Source organism: Phyllobates terribilis, unplaced genomic scaffold (assembly GCF_046119375.1).
Source record: "Phyllobates terribilis strain yellow unplaced genomic scaffold, ASM4611937v1 Scaffold_27__1_contigs__length_16484149, whole genome shotgun sequence".
Classification (NCBI taxonomy): Eukaryota; Metazoa; Chordata; class Amphibia; order Anura; family Dendrobatidae; genus Phyllobates; species Phyllobates terribilis.
This window is the reverse complement of record NW_027362787.1, coordinates 6136306-6159044: the sequence shown is the minus strand read 5'-3', so window position 1 is coordinate 6159044 and position 22739 is coordinate 6136306. Positions and strand designations below refer to the sequence as shown.

The following is a 22739-nucleotide window of genomic DNA, read 5'->3' as shown; positions in this document are numbered from 1 at the left end:
GCAGGAGGGCTCCTGATTACATACCTCTCCTGCTGCTGCTGCTGCTGGCTGTCCAGCAGCAGACTGAAGGTGGCTGCTGCTGTGCACAGGTATATAAAGGCTCAGAGCCTATTATGACACGCGCAGCCAGCGTTCCATTGCCACATTCCATCTACTGCAGGCAGGATACCTGGCTGGCTGAATGTCGCTGAGAAGCTCACAGAGACCGCCATAAGCAACAGTTTAACAGAATGCCACAGACTAATCAACAAAACTTTTTTGGGTTGGGTTCTCTTTTATAGTCTGCAGGCATTAAATGAAAGAAGTCAGTGTTCCAGCAGAAGGAGACAACGTTTCAGAAAAGGCATTGTAGCAAACCAAAAAAGAAATTTTAAGCGCAGCAGAGTAACCAGCGCACATACCTGTTAGCTCAGGTGAGTTTAAAAGGCTGCTGTTGATAACAAGGGCATTTGCTAAATAGATGGTGTGTGTGCAACAATATACTGAAAGGTCAATTATATTGTGCAGCTTATCTCACCACCTGTAGTTATTTAGGTGAAAGCTCCAAAATGCTTGCCTAATATGTCTGTTTATCCAAAAGGAAGTAAAAAGGGAGAGCTAGAAAGATAGCATTGCATCACATTACATGGCAATGCAATGCACAGTTGCTGAAGTTGAACCAAAATGAGCTTGTAATCTGGCTTCTGCAACTTTGAACATGAAAAATCCAATGAGGAGAAGAAAAGCAAAGCCAAAGAGTCCATCCCAAAATCCGACAAACAAGCAAAATGAACAAAAAACATTGAATTCAATTCTTTCTGATTTTAGAAACTGCATTAAAGAAGGGGTGCACCGGTCCTGGAGATACTGCAATACCAGGTCAATGCGTGGAGTGGACAGAGCAAGCTCTTTTTCCATCTCCCTGTTCTAAAAATCCATTTAATATATGGTCCCCAGATAGGGGACGTATCAGATATTAAACTGATAAGAACAGATACTACACTTGATCTTAGCCAAAAGGCCGAGAAGCGATAACCAGAATTGGTTTCAAACTACGGAGCCACCCAAGGATCCTGAAAAGTCCATTTGTGGAGATGAGCTCCTGGACTCCCGTTAAGAAGACATGTTGTCAACCTCTAGATCCCTTACATGCCTGCACTTTTCGGCTTGCTGCTGCTGCAATCCACGCGTTTTAGATCTGCATAACTCCACCTCTTTAAACACAGCACCTTCACCCCCTGCTGTTCCCACCCGCCTCAACACCGTTGGAAGGGAGGAGAACCAATTAAGGCGGGGGGTGGGGTGGAACGAGCAGCTGTCTACCCTTAGCAGGAGGGCTCCTGATTACATACCTCTCCTGCTGCTGCTGCTGCTGGCTGTCCAGCAGCAGACTGAGGGTGGCTGCTGCTGTGCACAGGTATATAAAGGCTCAGAGCCTATTATGACACGCGCAGCCAGCGTTCCATTGCCACATTCCATCTACTGCAGGCAGGATACCTGGCTGGCTGAATGTCGCTGAGAAGCTCACAGAGACCGCCATAAGCAACAGTTTAACAGAATGCCACAGACTAATCAACCAAACTTTTTGGGTTGGGTTCTCTTTTATAGTCTGCAGGCATTAAATGAAAGAAGTCAGTGTTCCAGCAGAAGGAGACAACGTTTCAGAAAAGGCATTGTAGCAAACCAAAAAAGAAATTTTAAGCGCAGCAGAGTAACCAGCGCACATACCTGTTAGCTCAGGTGAGTTTAAAAGGCTGCTGTTGATAACAAGGGCATTTGCTAAATAGATGGTGTGTGTGCAACAATATACTGAAAGGTCAATTATATTGTGCAGCTTATCTCACCACCTGTAGTTATTTAGGTGAAAGCTCCAAAATGCTTGCCTAATATGTCTGTTTATCCAAAAGGAAGTAAAAAGGGAGAGCTAGAAAGATAGCATTGCATCACATTACATGGCAATGCAATGCACAGTTGCTGAAGTTGAACCAAAATGAGCTTGTAATCTGGCTTCTGCAACTTTGAACATGAAAAATCCAATGAGGAGAAGAAAAGCAAAGCCAAAGAGTCCATCCCAAAATCCGACAAACAAGCAAAATGAACAAAAAACATTGAATTCAATTCTTTCTGATTTTAGAAACTGCATTAAAGAAGGGGTGCACCGGTCCTGGAGATACTGCAATACCAGGTCAATGCGTGGAGTGGACAGAGCAAGCTCTTTTTCCATCTCCCTGTTCTAAAAATCCATTTAATATATGGTCCCCAGTTAGGGGACGTATCAGATATTAAACTGATAAGAACAGATACTACACTTGATCTTAGCCAAAAGGCCGAGAAGCGATAACCAGAATTGGTTTCAAACTACGGAGCCACCCAAGGATCCTGAAAAGTCCATTTGTGGAGATGAGCTCCTGGACTCCCGTTAAGAAGACATGTTGTCAACCTCTAGATCCCTTACATGCCTGCACTTTTCGGCTTGCTGCTGCTGCAATCCACGCGTTTTAGATCTGCATAACTCCACCTCTTTAAACACAGCACCTTCACCCCCTGCTGTTCCCACCCGCCTCAACACCGTTGGAAGGGAGGAGAACCAATTAAGGCGGGGGGTGGGGTGGAACGAGCAGCTGTCTACCCTTAGCAGGAGGGCTCCTGATTACATACCTCTCCTGCTGCTGCTGCTGCTGGCTGTCCAGCAGCAGACTGAAGGTGGCTGCTGCTGTGCACAGGTATAAAAAGGCTCAGAGCCTATTATGACACGCGCAGCCAGCGTTCCATTGCCACATTCCATCTACTGCAGGCAGGATACCTGGCTGGCTGAATGTCGCTGAGAAGCTCACAGAGACCGCCATAAGCAACAGTTTAACAGAATGCCACAGACTAATCAACCAAACTTTTTGGGTTGGGTTCTCTTTTATAGTCTGCAGGCATTAAATGAAAGAAGTCAGTGTTCCAGCAGAAGGAGACAACGTTTCAGAAAAGGCATTGTAGCAAACCAAAAAAGAAATTTTAAGCGCAGCAGAGTAACCAGCGCACATACCTGTTAGCTCAGGTGAGTTTAAAAGGCTGCTGTTGATAACAAGGGCATTTGCTAAATAGATGGTGTGTGTGCAACAATATACTGAAAGGTCAATTATATTGTGCAGCTTATCTCACCACCTGTAGTTATTTAGGTGAAAGCTCCAAAATGCTTGCCTAATATGTCTGTTTATCCAAAAGGAAGTAAAAAGGGAGAGCTAGAAAGATAGCATTGCATCACATTACATGGCAATGCAATGCACAGTTGCTGAAGTTGAACCAAAATGAGCTTGTAATCTGGCTTCTGCAACTTTGAACATGAAAAATCCAATGAGGAGAAGAAAAGCAAAGCCAAAGAGTCCATCCCAAAATCCGACAAACAAGCAAAATGAACAAAAAACATTGAATTCAATTCTTTCTGATTTTAGAAACTGCATTAAAGAAGGGGTGCACCGGTCCTGGAGATACTGCAATACCAGGTCAATGCGTGGAGTGGACAGAGCAAGCTCTTTTTCCATCTCCCTTTTCTAAAAATCCATTTAATATATGGTCCCCAGATAGGGGACGTATCAGATATTAAACTGATAAGAACAGATACTACACTTGATCTTAGCCAAAAAGCCGAGAAGCGATAACCAGAATTGGTTTCAAACTACGGAGCCACCCAAGGATCCTGAAAAGTCCATTTGTGGAGATGAGCTCCTGGACTCCCGTTAAGAAGACATGTTGTCAACCTCTAGATCCCTTACATGCCTGCACTTTTCGGCTTGCTGCTGCTGCAATCCACGCGTTTTAGATCTGCATAACTCCACCTCTTTAAACACAGCACCTTCACCCCCTGCTGTTCCCACCCGCCTCAACACCGTTGGAAGGGAGGAGAACCAATTAAGGCGGGGGGTGGGGTGGAACGAGCAGCTGTCTACCCTTAGCAGGAGGGCTCCTGATTACATACCTCTCCTGCTGCTGCTGCTGCTGGCTGTCCAGCAGCAGACTGAAGGTGGCTGCTGCTGTGCACAGGTATATAAAGGCTCAGAGCCTATTATGACACGCGCAGCCAGCGTTCCATTGCCACATTCCATCTACTGCAGGCAGGATACCTGGCTGGCTGAATGTCGCTGAGAAGCTCACAGAGACCGCCATAAGCAACAGTTTAACAGAATGCCACAGACTAATCAACCAAACTTTTTGGGTTGGGTTCTCTTTTATAGTCTGCAGGCATTAAATGAAAGAAGTCAGTGTTCCAGCAGAAGGAGACAACGTTTCAGAAAAGGCATTGTAGCAAACCAAAAAAGAAATTTTAAGCGCAGCAGAGTAACCAGCGCACATACCTGTTAGCTCAGGTCAGTTTAAAAGGCTGCTGTTGATAACAAGGGCATTTGCTAAATAGATGGTGTGTGTGCAACAATATACTGAAAGGTCAATTATATTGTGCAGCTTATCTCACCACCTGTAGTTATTTAGGTGAAAGCTCCAAAATGCTTGCCTAATATGTCTGTTTATCCAAAAGGAAGTAAAAAGGGAGAGCTAGAAAGATAGCATTGCTTCACATTACATGGCAATGCAATGCACAGTTGCTGAAGTTGAACCAAAATGAGCTTGTAATCTGGCTTCTGCAACTTTGAACATGAAAAATCCAATGAGGAGAAGAAAAGCAAAGCCAAAGAGTCCATCCCAAAATCCGACAAACAAGCAAAATGAACAAAAAACATTGAATTCAATTCTTTCTGATTTTAGAAACTGCATTAAAGAAGGGGTGCACCGGTCCTGGAGATACTGCAATACCAGGTCAATGCGTGGAGTGGACAGAGCAAGCTCTTTTTCCATCTCCCTGTTCTAAAAATCCATTTAATATATGGTCCCCAGATAGGGGACGTATCAGATATTAAACTGATAAGAACAGATACTACACTTGATCTTAGCCAAAAGGCTGAGAAGCGATAACCAGAATTGGTTTCAAACTACGGAGCCACCCAAGGATCCTGAAAAGTCCATTTGTGGAGATGAGCTCCTGGACTCCCGTTAAGAAGCCATGTTGTCAACCTCTAGATCCCTTACATGCCTGCACTTTTCGGCTTGCTGCTGCTGCAATCCACGCGTTTTAGATCTGCATAACTCCACCTCTTTAAACACAGCACCTTCACCCCCTGCTGTTCCCACCCGCCTCAACACCGTTGGAAGGGAGGAGAACCAATTAAGGCGGGGGGTGGGGTGGAACGAGCAGCTGTCTACCCTTAGCAGGAGGGCTCCTGATTACATACCTCTCCTGCTGCTGCTGCTGCTGGCTGTCCAGCAGCAGACTGAAGGTGGCTGCTGCTGTGCACAGGTATATAAAGGCTCAGAGCCTATTATGACACGCGCAGCCAGCGTTCCATTGCCACATTCCATCTACTGCAGGCAGGATACCTGGCTGGCTGAATGTCGCTGAGAAGCTCACAGAGACCGCCATAAGCAACAGTTTAACAGAATGCCACAGACTAATCAACAAAACTTTTTTGGGTTGGGTTCTCTTTTATAGTCTGCAGGCATTAAATGAAAGAAGTCAGTGTTCCAGCAGAAGGAGACAACGTTTCAGAAAAGGCATTGTAGCAAACCAAAAAAGAAATTTTAAGCGCAGCAGAGTAACCAGCGCACATACCTGTTAGCTCAGGTGAGTTTAAAAGGCTGCTGTTGATAACAAGGGCATTTGCTAAATAGATGGTGTGTGTGCAACAATATACTGAAAGGTCAATTATATTGTGCAGCTTATCTCACCACCTGTAGTTATTTAGGTGAAAGCTCCAAAATGCTTGCCTAATATGTCTGTTTATCCAAAAGGAAGTAAAAAGGGAGAGCTAGAAAGATAGCATTGCATCACATTACATGGCAATGCAATGCACAGTTGCTGAAGTTGAACCAAAATGAGCTTGTAATCTGGCTTCTGCAACTTTGAACATGAAAAATCCATTGAGGAGAAGAAAAGCAAAGCCAAAGAGTCCATCCCAAAATCCGACAAACAAGCAAAATGAACAAAAAACATTGAATTCAATTCTTTCTGATTTTAGAAACTGCATTAAAGAAGGGGTGCACCGGTCCTGGAGATACTGCAATACCAGGTCAATGCGTGGAGTGGACAGAGCAAGCTCTTTTTCCATCTCCCTGTTCTAAAAATCCATTTAATATATGGTCCCCAGATAGGGGACGTATCAGATATTAAACTGATAAGAACAGATACTACACTTGATCTTAGCCAAAAGGCCGAGAAGCGATAACCAGAATTGGTTTCAAACTACGGAGCCACCCAAGGATCCTGAAAAGTCCATTTGTGGAGATGAGCTCCTGGACTCCCGTTAAGAAGACATGTTGTCAACCTCTAGATCCCTTACATGCCTGCACTTTTCGGCTTGCTGCTGCTGCAATCCACGCGTTTTAGATCTGCATAACTCCACCTCTTTAAACACAGCACCTTCACCCCCTGCTGTTCCCACCCGCCTCAACACCGTTGGAAGGGAGGAGAACCAATTAAGGCGGGGGGTGGGGTGGAACGAGCAGCTGTCTACCCTTAGCAGGAGGGCTCCTGATTACATACCTCTCCTGCTGCTGCTGCTGCTGGCTGTCCAGCAGCAGACTGAAGGTGGCTGCTGCTGTGCACAGGTATAAAAAGGCTCAGAGCCTATTATGACACGCGCAGCCAGCGTTCCATTGCCACATTCCATCTACTGCAGGCAGGATACCTGGCTGGCTGAATGTCGCTGAGAAGCTCACAGAGACCGCCATAAGCAACAGTTTAACAGAATGCCACAGACTAATCAACCAAACTTTTTGGGTTGGGTTCTCTTTTATAGTCTGCAGGCATTAAATGAAAGAAGTCAGTGTTCCAGCAGAAGGAGACAACGTTTCAGAAAAGGCATTGTAGCAAACCAAAAAAGAAATTTTAAGCGCAGCAGAGTAACCAGCGCACATACCTGTTAGCTCAGGTGAGTTTAAAAGGCTGCTGTTGATAACAAGGGCATTTGCTAAATAGATGGTGTGTGTGCAACAATATACTGAAAGGTCAATTATATTGTGCAGCTTATCTCACCACCTGTAGTTATTTAGGTGAAAGCTCCAAAATGCTTGCCTAATATGTCTGTTTATCCAAAAGGAAGTAAAAAGGGAGAGCTAGAAAGATAGCATTGCATCACATTACATGGCAATGCAATGCACAGTTGCTGAAGTTGAACCAAAATGAGCTTGTAATCTGGCTTCTGCAACTTTGAACATGAAAAATCCAATGAGGAGAAGAAAAGCAAAGCCAAAGAGTCCATCCCAAAATCCGACAAACAAGCAAAATGAACAAAAAACATTGAATTCAATTCTTTCTGATTTTAGAAACTGCATTAAAGAAGGGGTGCACCGGTCCTGGAGATACTGCAATACCAGGTCAATGCGTGGAGTGGACAGAGCAAGCTCTTTTTCCATCTCCCTGTTCTAAAAATCCATTTAATATATGGTCCCCAGATAGGGGACGTATCAGATATTAAACTGATAAGAACAGATACTACACTTGATCTTAGCCAAAAGGCCGAGAAGCGATAACCAGAATTGGTTTCAAACTACGGAGCCACCCAAGGATCCTGAAAAGTCCATTTGTGGAGATGAGCTCCTGGACTCCCGTTAAGAAGACATGTTGTCAACCTCTAGATCCCTTACATGCCTGCACTTTTCGGCTTGCTGCTGCTGCAATCCACGCGTTTTAGATCTGCATAACTCCACCTCTTTAAACACAGCACCTTCACCCCCTGCTGTTCCCACCCGCCTCAACACCGTTGGAAGGGAGGAGAACCAATTAAGGCGGGGGGTGGGGTGGAACGAGCAGCTGTCTACCCTTAGCAGGAGGGCTCCTGATTACATACCTCTCCTGCTGCTGCTGCTGCTGGCTGTCCAGCAGCAGACTGAGGGTGGCTGCTGCTGTGCACAGGTATATAAAGGCTCAGAGCCTACTATGACACGCGCAGCCAGCGTTCCATTGCCACATTCCATCTACTGCAGGCAGGATACCTGGCTGGCTGAATGTCGCTGAGAAGCTCACAGAGACCGCCATAAGCAACAGTTTAACAGAATGCCACAGACTAATCAACCAAACTTTTTGGGTTGGGTTCTCTTTTATAGTCTGCAGGCATTAAATGAAAGAAGTCAGTGTTCCAGCAGAAGGAGACAACGTTTCAGAAAAGGCATTGTAGCAAACCAAAAAAGAAATTTTAAGCGCAGCAGAGTAACCAGCGCACATACCTGTTAGCTCAGGTGAGTTTAAAAGGCTGCTGTTGATAACAAGGGCATTTGCTAAATAGATGGTGTGTGTGCAACAATATACTGAAAGGTCAATTATATTGTGCAGCTTATCTCACCACCTGTAGTTATTTAGGTGAAAGCTCCAAAATGCTTGCCTAATATGTCTGTTTATCCAAAAGGAAGTAAAAAGGGAGAGCTAGAAAGATAGCATTGCATCACATTACATGGCAATGCAATGCACAGTTGCTGAAGTTGAACCAAAATGAGCTTGTAATCTGGCTTCTGCAACTTTGAACATGAAAAATCCAATGAGGAGAAGAAAAGCAAAGCCAAAGAGTCCATCCCAAAATCCGACAAACAAGCAAAATGAACAAAAAACATTGAATTCAATTCTTTCTGATTTTAGAAACTGCATTAAAGAAGGGGTGCACCGGTCCTGGAGATACTGCAATACCAGGTCAATGCGTGGAGTGGACAGAGCAAGCTCTTTTTCCATCTCCCTGTTCTAAAAATCCATTTAATATATGGTCCCCAGTTAGGGGACGTATCAGATATTAAACTGATAAGAACAGATACTACACTTGATCTTAGCCAAAAGGCCGAGAAGCGATAACCAGAATTGGTTTCAAACTACGGAGCCACCCAAGGATCCTGAAAAGTCCATTTGTGGAGATGAGCTCCTGGACTCCCGTTAAGAAGACATGTTGTCAACCTCTAGATCCCTTACATGCCTGCACTTTTCGGCTTGCTGCTGCTGCAATCCACGCGTTTTAGATCTGCATAACTCCACCTCTTTAAACACAGCACCTTCACCCCCTGCTGTTCCCACCCGCCTCAACACCGTTGGAAGGGAGGAGAACCAATTAAGGCGGGGGGTGGGGTGGAACGAGCAGCTGTCTACCCTTAGCAGGAGGGCTCCTGATTACATACCTCTCCTGCTGCTGCTGCTGCTGGCTGTCCAGCAGCAGACTGAAGGTGGCTGCTGCTGTGCACAGGTATAAAAAGGCTCAGAGCCTATTATGACACGCGCAGCCAGCGTTCCATTGCCACATTCCATCTACTGCAGGCAGGATACCTGGCTGGCTGAATGTCGCTGAGAAGCTCACAGAGACCGCCATAAGCAACAGTTTAACAGAATGCCACAGACTAATCAACCAAACTTTTTGGGTTGGGTTCTCTTTTATAGTCTGCAGGCATTAAATGAAAGAAGTCAGTGTTCCAGCAGAAGGAGACAACGTTTCAGAAAAGGCATTGTAGCAAACCAAAAAAGAAATTTTAAGCGCAGCAGAGTAACCAGCGCACATACCTGTTAGCTCAGGTGAGTTTAAAAGGCTGCTGTTGATAACAAGGGCATTTGCTAAATAGATGGTGTGTGTGCAACAATATACTGAAAGGTCAATTATATTGTGCAGCTTATCTCACCACCTGTAGTTATTTAGGTGAAAGCTCCAAAATGCTTGCCTAATATGTCTGTTTATCCAAAAGGAAGTAAAAAGGGAGAGCTAGAAAGATAGCATTGCATCACATTACATGGCAATGCAATGCACAGTTGCTGAAGTTGAACCAAAATGAGCTTGTAATCTGGCTTCTGCAACTTTGAACATGAAAAATCCAATGAGGAGAAGAAAAGCAAAGCCAAAGAGTCCATCCCAAAATCCGACAAACAAGCAAAATGAACAAAAAACATTGAATTCAATTCTTTCTGATTTTAGAAACTGCATTAAAGAAGGGGTGCACCGGTCCTGGAGATACTGCAATACCAGGTCAATGCGTGGAGTGGACAGAGCAAGCTCTTTTTCCATCTCCCTGTTCTAAAAATCCATTTAATATATGGTCCCCAGATAGGGGACGTATCAGATATTAAACTGATAAGAACAGATACTACACTTGATCTTAGCCAAAAAGCCGAGAAGCGATAACCAGAATTGGTTTCAAACTACGGAGCCACCCAAGGATCCTGAAAAGTCCATTTGTGGAGATGAGCTCCTGGACTCCCGTTAAGAAGACATGTTGTCAACCTCTAGATCCCTTACATGCCTGCACTTTTCGGCTTGCTGCTGCTGCAATCCACGCGTTTTAGATCTGCATAACTCCACCTCTTTAAACACAGCACCTTCACCCCCTGCTGTTCCCACCCGCCTCAACACCGTTGGAAGGGAGGAGAACCAATTAAGGCGGGGGGTGGGGTGGAACGAGCAGCTGTCTACCCTTAGCAGGAGGGCTCCTGATTACATACCTCTCCTGCTGCTGCTGCTGCTGGCTGTCCAGCAGCAGACTGAAGGTGGCTGCTGCTGTGCACAGGTATATAAAGGCTCAGAGCCTATTATGACACGCGCAGCCAGCGTTCCATTGCCACATTCCATCTACTGCAGGCAGGATACCTGGCTGGCTGAATGTCGCTGAGAAGCTCACAGAGACCGCCATAAGCAACAGTTTAACAGAATGCCACAGACTAATCAACCAAACTTTTTGGGTTGGGTTCTCTTTTATAGTCTGCAGGCATTAAATGAAAGAAGTCAGTGTTCCAGCAGAAGGAGACAACGTTTCAGAAAAGGCATTGTAGCAAACCAAAAAAGAAATTTTAAGCGCAGCAGAGTAACCAGCGCACATACCTGTTAGCTCAGGTCAGTTTAAAAGGCTGCTGTTGATAACAAGGGCATTTGCTAAATAGATGGTGTGTGTGCAACAATATACTGAAAGGTCAATTATATTGTGCAGCTTATCTCACCACCTGTAGTTATTTAGGTGAAAGCTCCAAAATGCTTGCCTAATATGTCTGTTTATCCAAAAGGAAGTAAAAAGGGAGAGCTAGAAAGATAGCATTGCTTCACATTACATGGCAATGCAATGCACAGTTGCTGAAGTTGAACCAAAATGAGCTTGTAATCTGGCTTCTGCAACTTTGAACATGAAAAATCCAATGAGGAGAAGAAAAGCAAAGCCAAAGAGTCCATCCCAAAATCCGACAAACAAGCAAAATGAACAAAAAACATTGAATTCAATTCTTTCTGATTTTAGAAACTGCATTAAAGAAGGGGTGCACCGGTCCTGGAGATACTGCAATACCAGGTCAATGCGTGGAGTGGACAGAGCAAGCTCTTTTTCCATCTCCCTGTTCTAAAAATCCATTTAATATATGGTCCCCAGATAGGGGACGTATCAGATATTAAACTGATAAGAACAGATACTACACTTGATCTTAGCCAAAAGGCTGAGAAGCGATAACCAGAATTGGTTTCAAACTACGGAGCCACCCAAGGATCCTGAAAAGTCCATTTGTGGAGATGAGCTCCTGGACTCCCGTTAAGAAGCCATGTTGTCAACCTCTAGATCCCTTACATGCCTGCACTTTTCGGCTTGCTGCTGCTGCAATCCACGCGTTTTAGATCTGCATAACTCCACCTCTTTAAACACAGCACCTTCACCCCCTGCTGTTCCCACCCGCCTCAACACCGTTGGAAGGGAGGAGAACCAATTAAGGCGGGGGGTGGGGTGGAACGAGCAGCTGTCTACCCTTAGCAGGAGGGCTCCTGATTACATACCTCTCCTGCTGCTGCTGCTGCTGGCTGTCCAGCAGCAGACTGAAGGTGGCTGCTGCTGTGCACAGGTATATAAAGGCTCAGAGCCTATTATGACACGCGCAGCCAGCGTTCCATTGCCACATTCCATCTACTGCAGGCAGGATACCTGGCTGGCTGAATGTCGCTGAGAAGCTCACAGAGACCGCCATAAGCAACAGTTTAACAGAATGCCACAGACTAATCAACAAAACTTTTTTGGGTTGGGTTCTCTTTTATAGTCTGCAGGCATTAAATGAAAGAAGTCAGTGTTCCAGCAGAAGGAGACAACGTTTCAGAAAAGGCATTGTAGCAAACCAAAAAAGAAATTTTAAGCGCAGCAGAGTAACCAGCGCACATACCTGTTAGCTCAGGTGAGTTTAAAAGGCTGCTGTTGATAACAAGGGCATTTGCTAAATAGATGGTGTGTGTGCAACAATATACTGAAAGGTCAATTATATTGTGCAGCTTATCTCACCACCTGTAGTTATTTAGGTGAAAGCTCCAAAATGCTTGCCTAATATGTCTGTTTATCCAAAAGGAAGTAAAAAGGGAGAGCTAGAAAGATAGCATTGCATCACATTACATGGCAATGCAATGCACAGTTGCTGAAGTTGAACCAAAATGAGCTTGTAATCTGGCTTCTGCAACTTTGAACATGAAAAATCCAATGAGGAGAAGAAAAGCAAAGCCAAAGAGTCCATCCCAAAATCCGACAAACAAGCAAAATGAACAAAAAACATTGAATTCAATTCTTTCTGATTTTAGAAACTGCATTAAAGAAGGGGTGCACCGGTCCTGGAGATACTGCAATACCAGGTCAATGCGTGGAGTGGACAGAGCAAGCTCTTTTTCCATCTCCCTGTTCTAAAAATCCATTTAATATATGGTCCCCAGATAGGGGACGTATCAGATATTAAACTGATAAGAACAGATACTACACTTGATCTTAGCCAAAAGGCCGAGAAGCGATAACCAGAATTGGTTTCAAACTACGGAGCCACCCAAGGATCCTGAAAAGTCCATTTGTGGAGATGAGCTCCTGGACTCCCGTTAAGAAGACATGTTGTCAACCTCTAGATCCCTTACATGCCTGCACTTTTCGGCTTGCTGCTGCTGCAATCCACGCGTTTTAGATCTGCATAACTCCACCTCTTTAAACACAGCACCTTCACCCCCTGCTGTTCCCACCCGCCTCAACACCGTTGGAAGGGAGGAGAACCAATTAAGGCGGGGGGTGGGGTGGAACGAGCAGCTGTCTACCCTTAGCAGGAGGGCTCCTGATTACATACCTCTCCTGCTGCTGCTGCTGCTGGCTGTCCAGCAGCAGACTGAAGGTGGCTGCTGCTGTGCACAGGTATAAAAAGGCTCAGAGCCTATTATGACACGCGCAGCCAGCGTTCCATTGCCACATTCCATCTACTGCAGGCAGGATACCTGGCTGGCTGAATGTCGCTGAGAAGCTCACAGAGACCGCCATAAGCAACAGTTTAACAGAATGCCACAGACTAATCAACCAAACTTTTTGGGTTGGGTTCTCTTTTATAGTCTGCAGGCATTAAATGAAAGAAGTCAGTGTTCCAGCAGAAGGAGACAACGTTTCAGAAAAGGCATTGTAGCAAACCAAAAAAGAAATTTTAAGCGCAGCAGAGTAACCAGCGCACATACCTGTTAGCTCAGGTGAGTTTAAAAGGCTGCTGTTGATAACAAGGGCATTTGCTAAATAGATGGTGTGTGTGCAACAATATACTGAAAGGTCAATTATATTGTGCAGCTTATCTCACCACCTGTAGTTATTTAGGTGAAAGCTCCAAAATGCTTGCCTAATATGTCTGTTTATCCAAAAGGAAGTAAAAAGGGAGAGCTAGAAAGATAGCATTGCATCACATTACATGGCAATGCAATGCACAGTTGCTGAAGTTGAACCAAAATGAGCTTGTAATCTGGCTTCTGCAACTTTGAACATGAAAAATCCAATGAGGAGAAGAAAAGCAAAGCCAAAGAGTCCATCCCAAAATCCGACAAACAAGCAAAATGAACAAAAAACATTGAATTCAATTCTTTCTGATTTTAGAAACTGCATTAAAGAAGGGGTGCACCGGTCCTGGAGATACTGCAATACCAGGTCAATGCGTGGAGTGGACAGAGCAAGCTCTTTTTCCATCTCCCTGTTCTAAAAATCCATTTAATATATGGTCCCCAGATAGGGGACGTATCAGATATTAAACTGATAAGAACAGATACTACACTTGATCTTAGCCAAAAAGCCGAGAAGCGATAACCAGAATTGGTTTCAAACTACGGAGCCACCCAAGGATCCTGAAAAGTCCATTTGTGGAGATGAGCTCCTGGACTCCCGTTAAGAAGACATGTTGTCAACTTCTAGATCCCTTACATGCCTGCACTTTTCGGCTTGCTGCTGCTGCAATCCACGCGTTTTAGATCTGCATAACTCCACCTCTTTAAACACAGCACCTTCACCCCCTGCTGTTCCCACCCGCCTCAACACCGTTGGAAGGGAGGAGAACCAATTAAGGCGGGGGGTGGGGTGGAACGAGCAGCTGTCTACCCTTAGCAGGAGGGCTCCTGATTACATACCTCTCCTGCTGCTGCTGCTGCTGGCTGTCCAGCAGCAGACTGAAGGTGGCTGCTGCTGTGCACAGGTATATAAAGGCTCAGAGCCTATTATGACACGCGCAGCCAGCGTTCCATTGCCACATTCCATCTACTGCAGGCAGGATACCTGGCTGGCTGAATGTCGCTGAGAAGCTCACAGAGACCGCCATAAGCAACAGTTTAACAGAATGCCACAGACTAATCAACCAAACTTTTTGGGTTGGGTTCTCTTTTATAGTCTGCAGGCATTAAATGAAAGAAGTCAGTGTTCCAGCAGAAGGAGACAACGTTTCAGAAAAGGCATTGTAGCAAACCAAAAAAGAAATTTTAAGCGCAGCAGAGTAACCAGCGCACATACCTGTTAGCTCAGGTCAGTTTAAAAGGCTGCTGTTGATAACAAGGGCATTTGCTAAATAGATGGTGTGTGTGCAACAATATACTGAAAGGTCAATTATATTGTGCAGCTTATCTCACCACCTGTAGTTATTTAGGTGAAAGCTCCAAAATGCTTGCCTAATATGTCTGTTTATCCAAAAGGAAGTAAAAAGGGAGAGCTAGAAAGATAGGATTGCTTCACATTACATGGCAATGCAATGCACAGTTGCTGAAGTTGAACCAAAATGAGCTTGTAATCTGGCTTCTGCAACTTTGAACATGAAAAATCCAATGAGGAGAAGAAAAGCAAAGCCAAAGAGTCCATCCCAAAATCCGACAAACAAGCAAAATGAACAAAAAACATTGAATTCAATTCTTTCTGATTTTAGAAACTGCATTAAAGAAGGGGTGCACCGGTCCTGGAGATACTGCAATACCAGGTCAATGCGTGGAGTGGACAGAGCAAGCTCTTTTTCCATCTCCCTGTTCTAAAAATCCATTTAATATATGGTCCCCAGATAGGGGACGTATCAGATATTAAACTGATAAGAACAGATACTACACTTGATCTTAGCCAAAAGGCTGAGAAGCGATAACCAGAATTGGTTTCAAACTACGGAGCCACCCAAGGATCCTGAAAAGTCCATTTGTGGAGATGAGCTCCTGGACTCCCGTTAAGAAGCCATGTTGTCAACCTCTAGATCCCTTACATGCCTGCACTTTTCGGCTTGCTGCTGCTGCAATCCACGCGTTTTAGATCTGCATAACTCCACCTCTTTAAACACAGCACCTTCACCCCCTGCTGTTCCCACCCGCCTCAACACCGTTGGAAGGGAGGAGAACCAATTAAGGCGGGGGGTGGGGTGGAACGAGCAGCTGTCTACCCTTAGCAGGAGGGCTCCTGATTACATACCTCTCCTGCTGCTGCTGCTGCTGGCTGTCCAGCAGCAGACTGAAGGTGGCTGCTGCTGTGCACAGGTATATAAAGGCTCAGAGCCTATTATGACACGCGCAGCCAGCGTTCCATTGCCACATTCCATCTACTGCAGGCAGAATACCTGGCTGGCTGAATGTCGCTGAGAAGCTCACAGAGACCGCCATAAGCAACAGTTTAACAGAATGCCACAGACTAATCAACAAAACTTTTTTGGGTTGGGTTCTCTTTTATAGTCTGCAGGCATTAAATGAAAGAAGTCAGTGTTCCAGCAGAAGGAGACAACGTTTCAGAAAAGGCATTGTAGCAAACCAAAAAAGAAATTTTAAGCGCAGCAGAGTAACCAGCGCACATACCTGTTAGCTCAGGTGAGTTTAAAAGGCTGCTGTTGATAACAAGGGCATTTGCTAAATAGATGGTGTGTGTGCAACAATATACTGAAAGGTCAATTATATTGTGCAGCTTATCTCACCACCTGTAGTTATTTAGGTGAAAGCTCCAAAATGCTTGCCTAATATGTCTGTTTATCCAAAAGGAAGTAAAAAGGGAGAGCTAGAAAGATAGCATTGCATCACATTACATGGCAATGCAATGCACAGTTGCTGAAGTTGAACCAAAATGAGCTTGTAATCTGGCTTCTGCAACTTTGAACATGAAAAATCCAATGAGGAGAAGAAAAGCAAAGCCAAAGAGTCCATCCCAAAATCCGACAAACAAGCAAAATGAACAAAAAACATTGAATTCAATTCTTTCTGATTTTAGAAACTGCATTAAAGAAGGGGTGCACCGGTCCTGGAGATACTGCAATACCAGTTCAATGCGTGGAGTGGACAGAGCAAGCTCTTTTTCCATCTCCCTGTTCTAAAAATCCATTTAATATATGGTCCCCAGATAGGGGACGTATCAGATATTAAACTGATAAGAACAGATACTACACTTGATCTTAGCCAAAAGGCCGAGAAGCGATAACCAGAATTGGTTTCAAACTACGGAGCCACCCAAGGATCCTGAAAAGTCCATTTGTGGAGATGAGCTCCTGGACTCCCGTTAAGAAGACATGTTGTCAACCTCTAGATCCCTTACATGCCTGCACTTTTCGGCTTGCTGCTGCTGCAATCCACGCGTTTTAGATCTGCATAACTCCACCTCTTTAAACACAGCACCTTCACCCCCTGCTGTTCCCACCCGCCTCAACACCGTTGGAAGGGAGGAGAACCAATTAAGGCGGGGGGTGGGGTGGAACGAGCAGCTGTCTACCCTTAGCAGGAGGGCTCCTGATTACATACCTCTCCTGCTGCTGCTGCTGCTGGCTGTCCAGCAGCAGACTGAGGGTGGCTGCTGCTGTGCACAGGTATATAAAGGCTCAGAGCCTATTATGACACGCGCAGCCAGCGTTCCATTGCCACATTCCATCTACTGCAGGCAGGATACCTGGCTGGCTGAATGTCGCTGAGAAGCTCACAGAGACCGCCATAAGCAACAGTTTAACAGAATGCCACAGACTAATCAACCAAACTTTTTGGGTTGGGTTCTCTTTTATAGTCTGCAGGCATTAAATGAAAGAAGTCAGTGTTCCAGCAGAAGGAGACAACGTTTCAGAAAAGGCATTGTAGCAAACCAAAAAAGAAATTTTAAGCGCAGCAGAGTAACCAGCGCACATACCTGTTAGCTCAGGTGAGTTTAAAAGGCTGTTGTTGATAACAAGGGCATTTGCTAAATAGATGGTGTGTGTGCAACAATATACTGAAAGGTCAATTATATTGTGCAGCTTATCTCACCACCTGTAGTTATTTAGGTGAAAGCTCCAAAATGCTTGCCTAATATGTCTGTTTATCCAAAAGGAAGTAAAAAGGGAGAGCTAGAAAGATAGCATTGCATCACATTACATGGCAATGCAATGCACAGTTGCTGAAGTTGAACCAAAATGAGCTTGTAATCTGGCTTCTGCAACTTTGAACATGAAAAATCCAATGAGGAGAAGAAAAGCAAAGCCAAAGAGTCCATCCCAAAATCCGACAAACAAGCAAAATGAACAAAAAACATTGAATTCAATTCTTTCTGATTTTAGAAACTGCATTAAAGAAGGGGTGCACCGGTCCTGGAGATACTGCAATACCAGGTCAATGCGTGGAGTGGACAGAGCAAGCTCTTTTTCCATCTCCCTGTTCTAAAAATCCATTTAATATATGGTCCCCAGTTAGGGGACGTATCAGATATTAAACTGATAAGAACAGATACTACACTTGATCTTAGCCAAAAGGCCGAGAAGCGATAACCAGAATTGGTTTCAAACTACGGAGCCACCCAAGGATCCTGAAAAGTCCATTTGTGGAGATGAGCTCCTGGACTCCCGTTAAGAAGACATGTTGTCAACCTCTAGATCCCTTACATGCCTGCACTTTTCGGCTTGCTGCTGCTGCAATCCACGCGTTTTAGATCTGCATAACTCCACCTCTTTAAACACAGCACCTTCACCCCCTGCTGTTCCCACCCGCCTCAACACCGTTGGAAGGGAGGAGAACCAATTAAGGCGGGGGGTGGGGTGGAACGAGCAGCTGTCTACCCTTAGCAGGAGGGCTCCTGATTACATACCTCTCCTGCTGCTGCTGCTGCTGGCTGTCCAGCAGCAGACTGAAGGTGGCTGCTGCTGTGCACAGGTATAAAAAGGCTCAGAGCCTATTATGACACGCGCAGCCAGCGTTCCATTGCCACATTCCATCTACTGCAGGCAGGATACCTGGCTGGCTGAATGTCGCTGAGAAGCTCACAGAGACCGCCATAAGCAACAGTTTAACAGAATGCCACAGACTAATCAACCAAACTTTTTGGGTTGGGTTCTCTTTTATAGTCTGCAGGCATTAAATGAAAGAAGTCAGTGTTCCAGCAGAAGGAGACAACGTTTCAGAAAAGGCATTGTAGCAAACCAAAAAAGAAATTTTAAGCGCAGCAGAGTAACCAGCGCACATACCTGTTAGCTCAGGTGAGTTTAAAAGGCTGCTGTTGATAACAAGGGCATTTGCTAAATAGATGGTGTGTGTGCAACAATATACTGAAAGGTCAATTATATTGTGCAGCTTATCTCACCACCTGTAGTTATTTAGGTGAAAGCTCCAAAATGCTTGCCTAATATGTCTGTTTATCCAAAAGGAAGTAAAAAGGGAGAGCTAGAAAGATAGCATTGCATCACATTACATGGCAATGCAATGCACAGTTGCTGAAGTTGAACCAAAATGAGCTTGTAATCTGGCTTCTGCAACTTTGAACATGAAAAATCCAATGAGGAGAAGAAAAGCAAAGCCAAAGAGTCCATCCCAAAATCCGACAAACAAGCAAAATGAACAAAAAACATTGAATTCAATTCTTTCTGATTTTAGAAACTGCATTAAAGAAGGGGTGCACCGGTCCTGGAGATACTGCAATACCAGGTCAATGCGTGGAGTGGACAGAGCAAGCTCTTTTTCCATCTCCCTGTTCTAAAAATCCATTTAATATATGGTCCCCAGATAGGGTACGTATCAGATATTAAACTGATAAGAACAGATACTACACTTGATCTTAGCCAAAAGGCCAAGAAGCGATAACCAGAATTGGTTTCAAACTACGGAGCCACCCAAGGATCCTGAAAAGTCCATTTGTGGAGATGAGCTCCTGGACTCCCGTTAAGAAGACATGTTGTCAACCTCTAGATCCCTTACATGCCTGCACTTTTCGGCTTGCTGCTGCTGCAATCCACGCGTTTTAGATCTGCATAACTCCACCTCTTTAAACACAGCACCTTCACCCCCTGCTGTTCCCACCCGCCTCAACACCGTTGGAAGGGAGGAGAACCAATTAAGGCGGGGGGTGGGGTGGAACGAGCAGCTGTCTACCCTTAGCAGGAGGGCTCCTGATTACATACCTCTCCTGCTGCTGCTGCTGCTGGCTGTCCAGCAGCAGACTGAAGGTGGCTGCTGCTGTGCACAGGTATATAAAGGCTCAGAGCCTATTATGACACGCGCAGCCAGCGTTCCATTGCCACATTCCATCTACTGCAGGCAGGATACCTGGCTGGCTGAATGTCGCTGAGAAGCTCACAGAGACCGCCATAAGCAACAGTTTAACAGAATGCCACAGACTAATCAACCAAACTTTTTGGGTTGGGTTCTCTTTTATAGTCTGCAGGCATTAAATGAAAGAAGTCAGTGTTCCAGCAGAAGGAGACAACGTTTCAGAAAAGGCATTGTAGCAAACCAAAAAAGAAATTTTAAGCGCAGCAGAGTAACCAGCGCACATACCTGTTAGCTCAGGTGAGTTTAAAAGGCTGCTGTTGATAACAAGGGCATTTGCTAAATAGATGGTGTGTGTGCAACAATATACTGAAAGGTCAATTATATTGTGCAGCTTATCTCACCACCTGTAGTTATTTAGGTGAAAGCTCCAAAATGCTTGCCTAATATGTCTGTTTATCCAAAAGGAAGTAAAAAGGGAGAGCTAGAAAGATAGCATTGCATCACATTACATGGCAATGCAATGCACAGTTGCTGAAGTTGAACCAAAATGAGCTTGTAATCTGGCTTCTGCAACTTTGAACATGAAAAATCCAATGAGGAGAAGAAAAGCAAAGCCAAAGAGTCCATCCCAAAATCCGACAAACAAGCAAAATGAACAAAAAACATTGAATTCAATTCTTTCTGATTTTAGAAACTGCATTAAAGAAGGGGTGCACCGGTCCTGGAGATACTGCAATACCAGGTCAATGCGTGGAGTGGACAGAGCAAGCTCTTTTTCCATCTCCCTGTTCTAAAAATCCATTTAATATATGGTCCCCAGATAGGGGACGTATCAGATATTAAACTGATAAGAACAGATACTACACTTGATCTTAGCCAAAAGGCCGAGAAGCGATAACCAGAATTGGTTTCAAACTACGGAGCCACCCAAGGATCCTGAAAAGTCCATTTGTGGAGATGAGCTCCTGGACTCCCGTTAAGAAGACATGTTGTCAACCTCTAGATCCCTTACATGCCTGCACTTTTCGGCTTGCTGCTGCTGCAATCCACGCGTTTTAGATCTGCATAACTCCACCTCTTTAAACACAGCACCTTCACCCCCTGCTGTTCCCACCCGCCTCAACACCGTTGGAAGGGAGGAGAACCAATTAAGGCGGGGGGTGGGGTGGAACGAGCAGCTGTCTACCCTTAGCAGGAGGGCTCCTGATTACATACCTCTCCTGCTGCTGCTGCTGCTGGCTGTCCAGCAGCAGACTGAAGGTGGCTGCTGCTGTGCACAGGTATATAAAGGCTCAGAGCCTATTATGACACGCGCAGCCAGCGTTCCATTGCCACATTCCATCTACTGCAGGCAGGATACCTGGCTGGCTGAATGTCGCTGAGAAGCTCACAGAGACCGCCATAAGCAACAGTTTAACAGAATGCCACAGACTAATCAACCAAACTTTTTGGGTTGGGTTCTCTTTTATAGTCTGCAGGCATTAAATGAAAGAAGTCAGTGTTCCAGCAGAAGGAGACAACGTTTCAGAAAAGGCATTGTAGCAAACCAAAAAAGAAATTTTAAGCGCAGCAGAGTAACCAGCGCACATACCTGTTAGCTCAGGTGAGTTTAAAAGGCTGCTGTTGATAACAAGGGCATTTGCTAAATAGATGGTGTGTGTGCAACAATATACTGAAAGGTCAATTATATTGTGCAGCTTATCTCACCACCTGTAGTTATTTAGGTGAAAGCTCCAAAATGCTTGCCTAATATGTCTGTTTATCCAAAAGGAAGTAAAAAGGGAGAGCTAGAAAAATAGCATTGCATCACATTACATGGCAATGCAATGCACAGTTGCTGAAGTTGAACCAAAATGAGCTTGTAATCTGGCTTCTGCAACTTTGAACATGAAAAATCCAATGAGGAGAAGAAAAGCAAAGCCAAAGAGTCCATCCCAAAATCCGACAAACAAGCAAAATGAACAAAAAACATTGAATTCAATTCTTTCTGATTTTAGAAACTGCATTAAAGAAGGGGTGCACCGGTCCTGGAGATACTGCAATACCAGGTCAATGCGTGGAGTGGACAGAGCAAGCTCTTTTTCCATCTCCCTGTTCTAAAAATCCATTTAATATATGGTCCCCAGATAGGGGACGTATCAGATATTAAACTGATAAGAACAGATACTACACTTGATCTTAGCCAAAAGGCCGAGAAGCGATAACCAGAATTGGTTTCAAACTACGGAGCCACCCAAGGATCCTGAAAAATCCATTTGTGGAGATGAGCTCCTGGACTCCCGTTAAGAAGACATGTTGTCAACCTCTAGATCCCTTACATGCCTGCACTTTTCGGCTTGCTGCTGCTGCAATCCACGCGTTTTAGATCTGCATAACTCCACCTCTTTAAACACAGCACCTTCACCCCCTGCTGTTCCCACCCGCCTCAACACCGTTGGAAGGGAGGAGAACCAATTAAGGCGGGGGGTGGGGTGGAACGAGCAGCTGTCTACCCTTAGCAGGAGGGCTCCTGATTACATACCTCTCCTGCTGCTGCTGCTGCTGGCTGTCCAGCAGCAGACTGAAGGTGGCTGCTGCTGTGCACAGGTATATAAAGGCTCAGAGCCTATTATGACACGCGCAGCCAGCGTTCCATTGCCACATTCCATCTACTGCAGGCAGGATACCTGGCTGGCTGAATGTCGCTGAGAAGCTCACAGAGACCGCCATAAGCAACAGTTTAACAGAATGCCACAGACTAATCAACCAAACTTTTTGGGTTGGGTTCTCTTTTATAGTCTGCAGGCATTAAATGAAAGAAGTCAGTGTTCCAGCAGAAGGAGACAACGTTTCAGAAAAGGCATTGTAGCAAACCAAAAAAGAAATTTTAAGCGCAGCAGAGTAACCAGCGCACATACCTGTTAGCTCAGGTGAGTTTAAAAGGCTGCTGTTGATAACAAGGGCATTTGCTAAATAGATGGTGTGTGTGCAACAATATACTGAAAGGTCAATTATATTGTGCAGCTTATCTCACCACCTGTAGTTATTTAG

The 22739-nt window shown here is 44.9% G+C and overlaps 17 non-coding genes across 17 annotated transcripts; all 17 read right to left on the bottom strand.

Moving 5' to 3' along the window:
• Positions 1–821: 821 nt before the first annotated feature.
• On the bottom strand, positions 822–1012 carry LOC141178466 (U2 spliceosomal RNA). Its single transcript, XR_012254748.1, has one exon. It is a non-coding gene; the product is annotated as a U2 spliceosomal RNA (small nuclear RNA).
• A 1115-nt stretch (positions 1013–2127) lies between these two features.
• On the bottom strand, positions 2128–2318 carry LOC141177338 (U2 spliceosomal RNA). Its single transcript, XR_012253941.1, has one exon. It is a non-coding gene; the product is annotated as a U2 spliceosomal RNA (small nuclear RNA).
• Positions 2319–3433: 1115 nt separating this feature from the next.
• Positions 3434–3624, bottom strand: LOC141177474 (U2 spliceosomal RNA). Its single transcript, XR_012254065.1, has one exon. It is a non-coding gene; the product is annotated as a U2 spliceosomal RNA (small nuclear RNA).
• A 1115-nt stretch (positions 3625–4739) lies between these two features.
• On the bottom strand, positions 4740–4930 carry LOC141177377 (U2 spliceosomal RNA). The gene has a single exon (XR_012253977.1). It is a non-coding gene; the product is annotated as a U2 spliceosomal RNA (small nuclear RNA).
• A 1116-nt stretch (positions 4931–6046) lies between these two features.
• Positions 6047–6237, bottom strand: LOC141178465 (U2 spliceosomal RNA). The gene has a single exon (XR_012254747.1). It is a non-coding gene; the product is annotated as a U2 spliceosomal RNA (small nuclear RNA).
• Positions 6238–7352: 1115 nt separating this feature from the next.
• Positions 7353–7543, bottom strand: LOC141178464 (U2 spliceosomal RNA). The gene has a single exon (XR_012254746.1). It is a non-coding gene; the product is annotated as a U2 spliceosomal RNA (small nuclear RNA).
• A 1115-nt stretch (positions 7544–8658) lies between these two features.
• LOC141177335 (U2 spliceosomal RNA) lies at positions 8659–8849 on the bottom strand. Its single transcript, XR_012253939.1, has one exon. It is a non-coding gene; the product is annotated as a U2 spliceosomal RNA (small nuclear RNA).
• Positions 8850–9964: 1115 nt separating this feature from the next.
• Positions 9965–10155, bottom strand: LOC141177453 (U2 spliceosomal RNA). The gene has a single exon (XR_012254046.1). It is a non-coding gene; the product is annotated as a U2 spliceosomal RNA (small nuclear RNA).
• Positions 10156–11270: 1115 nt separating this feature from the next.
• LOC141177376 (U2 spliceosomal RNA) lies at positions 11271–11461 on the bottom strand. The gene has a single exon (XR_012253976.1). It is a non-coding gene; the product is annotated as a U2 spliceosomal RNA (small nuclear RNA).
• A 1116-nt stretch (positions 11462–12577) lies between these two features.
• Positions 12578–12768, bottom strand: LOC141178461 (U2 spliceosomal RNA). The gene has a single exon (XR_012254744.1). It is a non-coding gene; the product is annotated as a U2 spliceosomal RNA (small nuclear RNA).
• Positions 12769–13883: 1115 nt separating this feature from the next.
• On the bottom strand, positions 13884–14074 carry LOC141177452 (U2 spliceosomal RNA). The gene has a single exon (XR_012254045.1). It is a non-coding gene; the product is annotated as a U2 spliceosomal RNA (small nuclear RNA).
• Positions 14075–15189: 1115 nt separating this feature from the next.
• Positions 15190–15380, bottom strand: LOC141177375 (U2 spliceosomal RNA). Its single transcript, XR_012253975.1, has one exon. It is a non-coding gene; the product is annotated as a U2 spliceosomal RNA (small nuclear RNA).
• A 1116-nt stretch (positions 15381–16496) lies between these two features.
• On the bottom strand, positions 16497–16687 carry LOC141177543 (U2 spliceosomal RNA). Its single transcript, XR_012254129.1, has one exon. It is a non-coding gene; the product is annotated as a U2 spliceosomal RNA (small nuclear RNA).
• Positions 16688–17802: 1115 nt separating this feature from the next.
• On the bottom strand, positions 17803–17993 carry LOC141177334 (U2 spliceosomal RNA). Its single transcript, XR_012253938.1, has one exon. It is a non-coding gene; the product is annotated as a U2 spliceosomal RNA (small nuclear RNA).
• Positions 17994–19108: 1115 nt separating this feature from the next.
• LOC141177566 (U2 spliceosomal RNA) lies at positions 19109–19299 on the bottom strand. The gene has a single exon (XR_012254150.1). It is a non-coding gene; the product is annotated as a U2 spliceosomal RNA (small nuclear RNA).
• Positions 19300–20414: 1115 nt separating this feature from the next.
• Positions 20415–20605, bottom strand: LOC141178460 (U2 spliceosomal RNA). The gene has a single exon (XR_012254743.1). It is a non-coding gene; the product is annotated as a U2 spliceosomal RNA (small nuclear RNA).
• Positions 20606–21720: 1115 nt separating this feature from the next.
• On the bottom strand, positions 21721–21911 carry LOC141178459 (U2 spliceosomal RNA). Its single transcript, XR_012254742.1, has one exon. It is a non-coding gene; the product is annotated as a U2 spliceosomal RNA (small nuclear RNA).
• Between the last annotated feature and the right edge of the window lie 828 nt (positions 21912–22739).